The sequence below is a fragment of the Ceratotherium simum genome, chromosome 1 (assembly GCF_057802395.1).
Source record: "Ceratotherium simum simum isolate JZ-2026a chromosome 1, ASM5780239v1, whole genome shotgun sequence".
Lineage (NCBI taxonomy): Eukaryota > Metazoa > Chordata > Mammalia > Perissodactyla > Rhinocerotidae > Ceratotherium > Ceratotherium simum.
Window position 1 is genome coordinate 8,061,163 of NC_141900.1, and position 11,135 is coordinate 8,072,297.

Sequence of the window (11,135 nt, forward strand, 5' to 3'; positions counted from 1 at the left end):
AGTCTGGGTCCTCGTAAGACCGTTAGTGTCAAAGAGCTTATGATGTGGAAGAGAAAACTTCTCCTTTGGCCTCCTTGAAACAAACAAAAGTGCAATCACTCATCTGCATGGTCAGGTTTACTCTAATATTCCTGTGATAATGGACAGTCCCATACAATCATTGATGTGCGCCAGAATCACAGATGGAGGGTTTAAGCAAAAGCACTCAACCCGGCCTCCTCTCCCAGTATTCAGCAGGTTTGAGGTGGAATCAGGGCCTCTGTGTGTTGACCGTGTTACACAGATGCTCCGATGAGCACAGGATATTGAGAACCACCTCCCTGAGAGATCAGAGCTTCTTTGCGAGGGGGATGTTGGTAACCACAAACTCTCTGCTCAGCTGGCCGTTGTCAGAGATGACATTGGCTGAATTCAAACACGGGGTGAGTATTTGTACCAGATGCCCTTCAACGACACTCCCAGCCCTGAGGTCTTGGAAATATATGAACAAAAGTCTGGAAAGGTATGGTTTCAAAACTCATTTAAATAGAATTTCAGTGACAGTGCTGTTAACCATTATAAATCCCAGAGGCTACTTGAGAAGTTTTCCCTCCAAAAACCACAATTTCATTTTTGAGGAATGAGGGGCCCAGAAAATTTAAATGCTTTGCTTAAGTCTCAACTTAAGTCACCTAGCCACACTGCTGCAGAATATCTCCTGCATTCTTGCTAATAATTTTCAAATTCTATGCCAGATTCCTGTATCTTGGACACATTATATTTATTCACCAGTTTTGTGAAGCAGAATCGTGAAATGAAACCATGAATCTAGTTAATGCACTAAATTTTAAAATATTTTAACTTTACTATTGCTAGAAAGTTTATGTTACTTGGAATTAGAAAAATCATAGACCTATCCATGAGATATGTTGCTGGAAAAGTATCACATCGCTCTTTCCTGAGCTTAATCGTGGCCTCCAGAGTTTCCCCACAGGTAAAATGTATGGCTGCTGCTTGATTTGGGCCCTGGCTGCAGGGCCTGGCTGGAATTTATCTTCACTGACTGTGCCTTGGAAACCTATAGATCCTTCTCAGTTATTTGTCTCACTGCTCCTCTGCCAGTTTAAGGTACCAATCTGTATACATATATTCTGGTTTTTCACATTCTGATAACTAAACCTTTTTAGTAGATTGCCTAGTAACCAGAAAAGGCAAGTTTTAAATGTTTTTTTCTGAAATGAAGGTAATCTCTATTCTCAAGAGGTGCTGAGCCTGATAGCAACCCTTCTCCTTATCCCTGAAGGATACATCATCAATCACAATTTCTGTTTTAGCGAGTAGGATAGGAAAAATACGAAATCTCATTTATTATTTGAATTACTTTTTAAAATTCTTTAAACCTCAAAAAAACTACTTGCATTTTTATCTACAGAATTTATTCATCTACATGGTTGGTCAACACTTTGACTGCAGGGGACTATAATTTGCAAACTTTCTTTTTCATAAACACTATACCTTTAAATGCTGTACTTTGTATTTTTATTTTATTAAATAAATTCCATTTCCTGTTCGTATTTACATGTATTTTGAAAGATAAAACACAATTAGCAATTTTTAATTCTGTCCATTCAATAACTATTTATTGAACACAACCATGTTCAGACACCATGCTGAGGGTGGCACAGTGAAACAGCCTAGCCCTCCCAGAGTGCCATTACGGTGAGAATACAGATGAATGAATACATACTTAAGAGCCTGCTGCAACATCTACCTTGAAGAGCAACTAAGCCAGGTGTGGTTGGGTAGCACCGTTTTTAACACTTTAAAGGAAATACATCTAGATTGACATTTGAAGATGAACAAAGGTGTGTGAGCCAGACAGAGTGAGTGTGAATACTGGAGGTGGGCTGGGAGGGAGAATGAGGGGGTAGGTGTTTCCAGGCAGAGAAAGCAGGATTCTGAAATCCTGGAAATGACAGGAAATATGGCTCTTTCAAATGAATGGGTCAAAATGAGTGTGGCTACTAGGCAGAAGAGAGTAGTTTTAGGGCTGGTTTCAAAAGTATGTTAAGAGAGAAAGTGGAGCTACATAAGGAAGTTCCTTAAAACCATGAGAAGAGTTTTGACTTCATCCTGAGGGGAGTGAGACCTCAGGATCAGTCCCAGTAGGAGGCACAGCCTACCTGGAATGTGAAGAGCAGACCTAAGGGAGACAAGACGCAGCAGGAGCAGCCGCTGGGAGACTCCTGCAAGAATCAAGGTGAGTGATGGCAGCATCCTAGCCTAGGGTGATGGGCTGTGGGGAGAAAGAAATGGGCAGATTCAGGACATATTTAGAAGGGAAATGGTCACCCACGATGGTCACTTAGTCACTTAGGGTGGAGGGTGAAAGAAATGGAGGGGAGAAGACAAAGACAAGTTCCCGTTTACTTGGACAAGAGCTTGGTGACTGAGGAGTCTGGCTCCAGGACAAAATCCTATGTGTCATCTTTCAGGCCTGACCATAGGAAATTACAAGGCTTTGCTTGGCAAGCTTCATGGGGGAAGCTGCCCTTAGCCACACCAGACTTGGTGACTGACAGCGCTTTTCTGGAGGGAGCTGCAGACAAGGACTCCCTTCCAACCAAACCAGGCTCATGCACATCTGAATTCCCCATGCAGCCCAGATACCTCCTTCTAGAGGCCTCCTTATCAGGCCCTTGGCTGAGGCATTTGTCTCCTCTTTGACTTAGCACCTTTCCAAGCCTAGTCCTTCCCCTGTCTTCCCAGCTTATGTATCCAAAAAGACTGAGGAGGCTCAGGATTGGGGCTGGAGGAGAAGTCACTGACCATAGAGCCAAATCTTCATGAACAAAGATAACTGACTAGAAGGCGAGGAGGAGGGAAACGGTCTCGTGATCAGTGGGGCACTGAATTGGCAAATGAGGCTGTAGTAATGAGAAAGAGAAATTGATACTGAATCTCTTAATCTCAAGGTCATGTGCCTGATGCACAGTAAGCCAAATACTGAGACACAGGGGCTTGGAGATGGAGAAAGATTTACTTGAATTGGCCAAAACGACAAGGTGGGAGCATGGGTTCTCTCAAATCCACCTTAATGAGAGAAGAAAGCAGGGGGGTTTATAGAGCTAAGGGGTGTGGCAGGAGGAGTTTCAGAGAAACAAAGGGATAATCCGTGCTTCTTTCACTCCTGGTAAGCCCCTGGGCAATCTGACTTCTGGGCATCAACAGCAGCTGGGGGCTGGTTATCTGGTGATCCTTGAAGGCGTTCTCTTCCTTCTGTAAAACAAGCTCACAAACCATTGTGACCCTTGAGTTACCCCTCAGGTTAAAGAAGAAAACAGAAAATTGACAAGGTTAACTTCTGTTCATAACAAGGTCCAGGGTCAAAAGTTAAACTTATTGATTATTTACAGTAACCTTCAGGCACCTGGCTTCAGAATAAGGACATCATAGGGCCTTCGTCCTGATCATGAACTATGCAGACAGGAAAACAAGTTCATACTTAGGTCATAGCACAGTGATTAGATTTTTATTGATATCCAACAGCTTTTGTTCATGTCCAGTATTCTTTTAAAGGAAAACAAACAAGTCTGGGTTTGTTTGTTTTAATTTTGTACTCTTTCAGTCTTTTCAAATATTCATTAATTTATGTTAACATCACAGTTTAATTATTTTTGGAGGGGTTCATTTTTTCTAGATTTTTAACATAGAGCTTTTTTAAGTTTACCATTTATTCCAGTTATTATAGAAGAATGCTATGGTCCGAATGTGTGTGCCCCTCCCCCCAACCCAGGTGCATATGTTGAAATCTTAACCCCCAAGGTGATTGTATTATGAAATGAGTCCTATGCAGGTGATTAGGTCATGATGGTAGAGCCGTCATGAATGGGATTAGTGCCCTTATAAAAGAGACTCCAATTAACCGGCCCCTCTACCATGTGAGGACACATTGAGACTCAGCAGTCTGCCACCTGGAAGAGGTTGCTCACCAGAACCAAGCATGCTGGCACCCTGATCTTGGGCTTCCAGCCTCCAGAACTGAGAAATAAAATTCTGTTGTTTATAAACCGCCCGGTTTGTGGCGTTTTCTTAGAGCAGCCTGAATGAACTAAGGCAGTTTAGTTTCTTGATCATAAGCATCCTTGCCCTTTGATGACTTTGTTATTTACTGTGGTTGTTATCTTGGTAAACTTTCTCCCAATCTTCAGATTCTGGTGCTTCTCCAACCTGGAATTATCTGGGAGAAGGAAGGGAGGCAGTGAGAAGGCGGGGAGTGAAGAAGGGAAGGAAAGTGGGGAGGAAGATGGGAAGAAGATTCCTTGGATCTCACTTGTGATCAGTAATTTTACGTGTCACCTTAAGGGTGTTTTGGGATGAGATTAACGTTTACGTTGGTGCCCTTTGAGTTAAGCAGATTGTCCTCCATAGGGTGTGCAGTGGAAGGCCTCAATAGAACAAACAGAGCATTCTCCAGCAGACTGCCTTTGGACTTTAGATCTGTACCAGCAGGCCTTCCTCCTGAAACTCACCACCGGCACTCCTTTGCTCTGCGTCCTGCCGGGGCCCACTCTACAGATTTGGGACTTGCCATCCTCCATAGTTGTGTGAGCAAGTTCCTTAAAATAAAACTCTTTCTGTATATGTATACACATCCTATTGCTTCTGTTTTTCTGGAGAACCCTGACTAATACAGATTTTGGGACTGAGAGTGGTTCTAGAGGAAAAAAATCTTAAGGGTGAATTTTCTGAATAATTTTTGGGGTTTCTGGAATTGGCTCTCAACTTTGATTAGATTTAAAGACACTAATGACTCTATTTCCAATGGTAAGGAGAGCACTGATAGCCCAGGATATTATCTGGCAATAGAGATATGCAATATATCACCAATGGATATTCCTAATCAAACACTTTTAAGAAGTAAGCATCTGAGTGACCATGTAAATGATATTTTAAAACATTTATGTCAAACTAACAAGTCTAACAAAATTGGCTGGTTGCTCCTAATGTCACTGGATTAAGTGGGGAGAGAAAAAGATGAGCTCATGGATTCAAATTCCCAGCTCAAGAGTCGCATAGATGACCTGGAAACTCTGTCTGTCCTGAAACAGACCCTTGTCTTCTGTAGCTGCAGGGCTGAGATTACTGAAAACTAAACCTAGAATGTCATCCTACTAGTGACTGATTTATAAGGCATATTGAATTCTTAGTCTCACATAGATTCTACTGTTAAAATGAGGACATCGACTGGGAAGGAATGGGATCCTGAAGTTGAAATGAGATGTGTGGAAAGGCCTTGATGAAGCAGGGAACATTGAGCCCCTAAATTCTGATGAGTCTCTTTTGCTAGTAGAAGCAGATTCTCCACCTTTATCTGAGGGGATGAAGTTTGCATTGCCTGAGGAAACTGTAATGGCCTCCCCTGAGGCAGTTGGCTTGCAAGATAATGTTGATTCTCCTCAAAATCCATCTCCATTACTTCTCTGTGCTTCTAGACCTATGACCTGACTAAAGTCTCAGTAAAACTCTAAAAGTGAGGTACAAAGTATGATGAATGGGGAGGAACTACTTTGCTGGTTTAAAGCTTACTAGTTTATATAGACAGAAATCTCAGGAATATGTGTGGAAATTGATGTTAAGTGTGGGCTAATGGTGGAAGGAACGTAAAGTTGGATCGGGCATATTTACTGCTACGGGTCCACTTAGGAGACATTCTGCGTTTAGTGTTGCAGCTTGAAGAATTCGAAAGGGCTCTAATAGTTGTTTGGTTGGTTGGCTGAAACATGAACCAAATGATGACCCACGGTGAGTTAGAAATCCCAGACTTACCTTGTTTTAATGTAAAGGAAGGAATTCAAAGGTTTAGGGAGATTGGAATGTTAGAGTGGATTTGTCGTTTACTCTACATGCTAGTTTTACTTGGGTAAGATCTACTTACCCACCCTAAGAGGGCCCAAGAGACACACCTTTCACCAGGGCTGTGAAGAATAAATTTGTGGGGCCGGCCCCGTGGCTTGGCAGTTGAGTGCGCGCGCTCCGCTGCTGGCGGCCCGGGTTCGGATCCCGGGCGCGCACCAACGCACCGCTTCTCGGGCCATGCTGAGGCCGCGTCCCACATACAGCAACTAGAAGGTTGTGCAGCTATGACATACAACTATCTGCTGGGGCTTTGGGGGGAAAAATAAATAAATAAAATCTTTAAAAAAAAAAAAAAAAAAGAATAAATTTGTGAAGGGAGCCCCAGAATCTTTGAAGAGCTCTGTAATTCCTATTCTCTGTAGGTCAGATCTTACAGTGAGACCTGCAGCCACTGAATTGGGAAACCTAAATCCAATGGGAGTTGTTGGATCCCAGGGTTGCAGAGGCAAGGACTGGCACCCAACTGCCAAAGGCAAGGTGGGCATGGTTATGTAATAGACAGCCAAGTCAAAGCAGAAATAAGTATAGTCTGATTCTTATAGACCTATGACATTGACCAGTTAATCAAGGTGTTCCTAGAAGTGAAATAGATAGGAAACCTACTAAATTCTTACTTGATCTGTATAAGCAGAAAAGTTGTAGGTCAAGTGAACAAAAGTCTAACCTGAATCATAAAAACAGATAGTCATAGAATCTCAATCATTTCCCAGACTTGAGCCAGTTTACAGACCTGGAACCTCTTGAATGAAGGGGAGGCTGAGTCCCCTTGAGGAAGGACTCTGGTACATTGACAAAGCTTTATACTCTTAATCTTTCTCCCAGTCTTCCTTAAAGGGACTTTTACCAGGGTAAATGTAAATTGAGGAAAAGGGAATAATCAGAACTTTTGGTGACTATTGGACACTGGCTCTGAACTGGCACTAATTCCAGGAGACCCAAAATGTCACTGTGATCCACCAATCAGAATAGAGGCTTATGGAGGTTAGGTGATCAATAGATTTTTAGCTCAAGTCCATCTCACAGTGGGCCCAGTGGGTCCTGGAACCCATGTTTTGTTTATTTCTCTGGTTCCAGTATACATAATTGGAATAGACATACTCAGCAACAAGCAGTATTCCTATGTTGGTTCCCTGACATGTTGAGTGAAGGTTGCTATAATGGGAAAGGTCAAGCTGAAACCACTAGAGCGGTCTCTACCTAGAAAAATAGTAGACTAAAAGCAGTACTGCATAGCAGGGGAATTGCAGAGATTAGTGCCAACATCAAGGACTTGAAAGATTCGGGAGTGGTGATTTTCACTTCAGAGTTATATCAACTCTCCAGCCTTATGTCATAATCTAGTTTACAGGGATCTTGATCATCTTTTCCTTCCACAAAATATCACTTGGGCCATTACATTGATGACATGGTGCAGATTGGGCCTGGGGAGCAAGAAGTAGCAACTACTCTAGACTCATTGGAAAGACATTTGTAAAAAAGACATTCTCAGTAAAATTCCTAGGGGTCCAGTGATGGGGGACATGTTGAGAGATCCTTTCTAAGGTGAGGGATAAATTGTTGCATTTGGCCCCTCCTACAACCCAAAAAGAGGCACAATGCTTCTTTAGATTTTGGAGGCAACATGAGCCCCATTTGAGTGTGATAAATGACTTGATAAGTTGCTAGTTTTGAGCGAGGCCCAGAACAGAAGACTCTGCAACAAGTCCAGGCTACTGTACAAGCTGCTCATGGGCCATATGATACAGCAGATCTAATGGTGCTTCAAGTGTCATTTAGAGATAAGGATGGTTTTTGAATCCTTTGGCAGGCCCCTATGGGAAAATCATAGCAGAGGCTCTCAGAATTTTGGACCAAACCCCTACATCCCATGGCGATAACTCTATTTTTAAGGAACAGGTCTTGGCCTACTACTTGGCCTCAATAGAAACTGAAAGCTTAATCATGGGCCACCAAGTTATGATGAGACCTAAGCTGCCCATGATGAACAGAGTGTTATTTGACCCGACAAGCCATAAAGTTGGGTGTGCACAGTAATACTCCATAATCAAATGGAAGTGGTATCTATGAGATCAGGCAGGAGCAGACCCTGAAGGCACAAGTAAGTTACATTAAGAGGTAGCTCAAATGCACACACTTTCCACTCCTGCTACACTGTCTTCTCTCTCCCAGTCTGCACCTATGACCCCATCAGGAGTTCCTTATGATCAGTCAACAGAAGAAGATAAGACTTGGGCTTAATTTACAGATGGTTCCACCATATGCAGGCATCAGCCATGAGTGGACAGCTACAGCACTACAGTCCCTCTCTGGGATATCCCTGAAGGGGAGTGGTGAAGGGAAATCCTCCCAGTGGGCAGAACTTTGAGCAGTGCACCTGGCTGTTCATTTTGCTCAGAAGGAAAAATGGTCAGACTTTCAATTATATAGAGATTCATGGGCTGTGAGCAATAGTTCAGTCGAAGGGTCAGGGAATCGGAAGGAATATGATTGGAAAATTGGTGACAACGATATTTGGGGAAGAGGTATATGGATAGACCTCTCTGAACAGGAAAACGTGTGAAGATGTTTGTGTCCCATGTCAATGCTCACCAAAGGGTGGCCTCAGCTGGGGAGAATTTTAATTGTCAAGTGAATAGCATGAACTGTTCTGTGGATACCAGGAAACTTCTTTCCCTAGCCATCCTTGTCATCACCCAATGGGCTCATGAATAAAATGGCCAAGTGGCATGGTGGTTATGCAGGGGCTCAGCAACATGGACTTCTACTCAGCAAGGCTGATCTCACTAGGGTCAATGATGAGTGCCCAATCTGCCAGCAGCAGAGACCAACACTGAACCTCCCATTTGGCACTATTCCTCGGGGTAATCAGCTAGCTACCTGGTGGTTGATTGATTACATTGGAGCAATTTCATCATTGAATGGGCAGCATTTTGCTCTTACTGCAATAGATCTTTACTCGATATAGATGTGCTTTCCCTGAACACAATGCTTCTGCCAAAACTGTCATCCATGCACTCATAGAATGCCTTACCTACCCTCATGATGGTCCATATAGCATTGATTCTGATCAAGGAACTCACTACACAGCAAGTGTAGCAGTAGGCCCACTCTCATGAAATTTACTGGTCTTACCATGTCCCCCCCAATCCTAAAGCAGCTGTCTTGATAGAATGGTGGAATGACATTTCAGAGGCTCAGTTACAGTGCCACCCAGACGGCAATATCTTGCAGGGCTGGGACAAGGTTCTCTAGAAGGCTGAAGGCTGTGTATGCTCTAAATCAGTGTCCAATATACAATGCTGTTTCTCCCTAGCCAGGTTTCACAGGACCAGGAATCAAGGGGTGGCAATGGGAGTGCCACCATTCACTATTACCCCCAGTGACCCACCAGCAAAATTTTTGCTTCCTGTTTCTGCAACCTTACGCTCTCCTGGCCTAGAGGTCTTAGTTTCAAAGGGAGGAAAGTCATATCTCCACAAGCCGACACAACAACGATTCCATTGAACTGGAAGTTAAGACTGCTACCTGGCAACTTTGAACTTCTCATGACTCTGAATCAACAGGCTAACAGGGAAGTTACTGTGCTGGCTGGAGTGATTGATCCTGATTACTGAAGGGAAATTGGACTGCTACTCCACAATGGAGGTAAGGAAGAGTATGTCTGAAATACTGGAGATCTGCTAGGGTGTATCTTAGTATTATCATGCCCTCTGATTCAAGTCAATGGAAAACTACAGGAAGCCAGTCTAAGCAGGGCTACTAATGGCCCAGACCTTCAGGAATTAAGTTAGGGTCACCCAACCAAGCAAAGAACCACAACCAGCTGAGATGCTTGCTGAGGGCAAAGGAAATACAGAATGGATAGTGGAAGAAGGTAGTTATGGACACCAGCTACAACCATGTGACCAGTTACAGAAATAAAAACCATAATTCTCATGAATACTTCTTTCTTATTTTTTTATGTGTATATATATATATATATTTGTGTGTGTGGGTGTATATGTGTATATATATATATATATTACAGTCAGCCCTCTGTATCCACAGGTTCCACATCTGTGGATTCAACCAACTGCAGATGGAAAGGCCTACAATGGTTGTGTCTGTGCAAATATTTTTTCTTGTCATCATTCCTTAAACGATACAGTATAGCAACTATTTACATAGCATTTACATTGTGTTGGGTACTATAAGTGATCTATATTATTATAGTATTATAAGAGATGATCTATAGTGTATAGAAGGATGTGCATAGGTTACATGCAAATACTACACCATTTTATACAAGCACCCAAGCATCCGTGGATTTTGGTATCTGTGGGGGGGTCCTGCAACCAATCCCTTATGAATATCGAGGCATGACTGTATATATATTTTCTTTTTTCTCTTATCATCTTGTTACCGGATATATACCCAGGTTCTTTACCCGCTACACGAGAGGGGTCAAATGAAACTAGAACGCCAGGCTTATGGCAAGGAAAGAGTTTTTATTTCGGGTGACTTCAGCCGGGAGACGAGAGCTCTCAAATTTGTCCCATCTCCCCAAAAGATGGGAGGCAAGGGGTTTTAAAGGTTGTGAGGGAGAGCATGTGCTAGGGGTTTAGGTAAGGGAGGGGGAGCATGTGGACGTGCTGGCTGGCACCTTCCCACCGGCTTGCATTTGACCTTGAAGACAGAATTTCTTTCCCTTGACTGCCTGGACTTTTCAGTTAGTTTTCGTCTTCAGCCTGCGTTTGACCTTGTGAGGCTGAATCTTGATGTCTGGACCTTGATTTCCTGAGAAAGACAGCTCACTCATATACTAAGGAGTGACAGAAAGGTTAGTTTTTTTTGTGTGTGTGTGAGGAAGATCAGCCCTGAGCTAACATCCATGCTAATCCTCCTCTTTTTTTGCTGAGGAAGACCGGCTCTGAGCTAACATCTATTGCCAATCCTCCTCCTTTTTTTTCCCCCAAAGCCCCAGTAGATAGTTGTATGTCATAGTTGCACATCCTTCTAGTTGCTGTATGTGGGACGCGGCCTCAGCATGGCCAGAGAAGCAGTGCGGCAGTGCACGCCCGGGATCCGAACCCGGGCCGCCAGTAGCGGAGCGCGCGCACTTAACCGCTAAGCCACAGGGCCGGCCCCCTGGTTAGTTTTAAACAACATTTGATTCTGCTGAATATGCACAGCTGCAGTTAGCAAAGCTTATCTCAAAGTTTTGCTCTCATCTTCTAGCCCAGAGAAGATTTTTTAAC

General features: G+C 43.3%; 2 pseudogenes; both read left to right on the plus strand.

Annotated features, from left to right (window-relative positions):
* Positions 1 to 439: 439 nt before the first annotated feature.
* LOC147918128 (uncharacterized) lies at positions 440 to 7,189 on the plus strand (annotated as a pseudogene).
* A 7-nt stretch (positions 7,190 to 7,196) lies between these two features.
* Positions 7,197 to 9,819, plus strand: LOC147918129 (uncharacterized; annotated as a pseudogene).
* Positions 9,820 to 11,135: the final 1,316 nt, after the last annotated feature.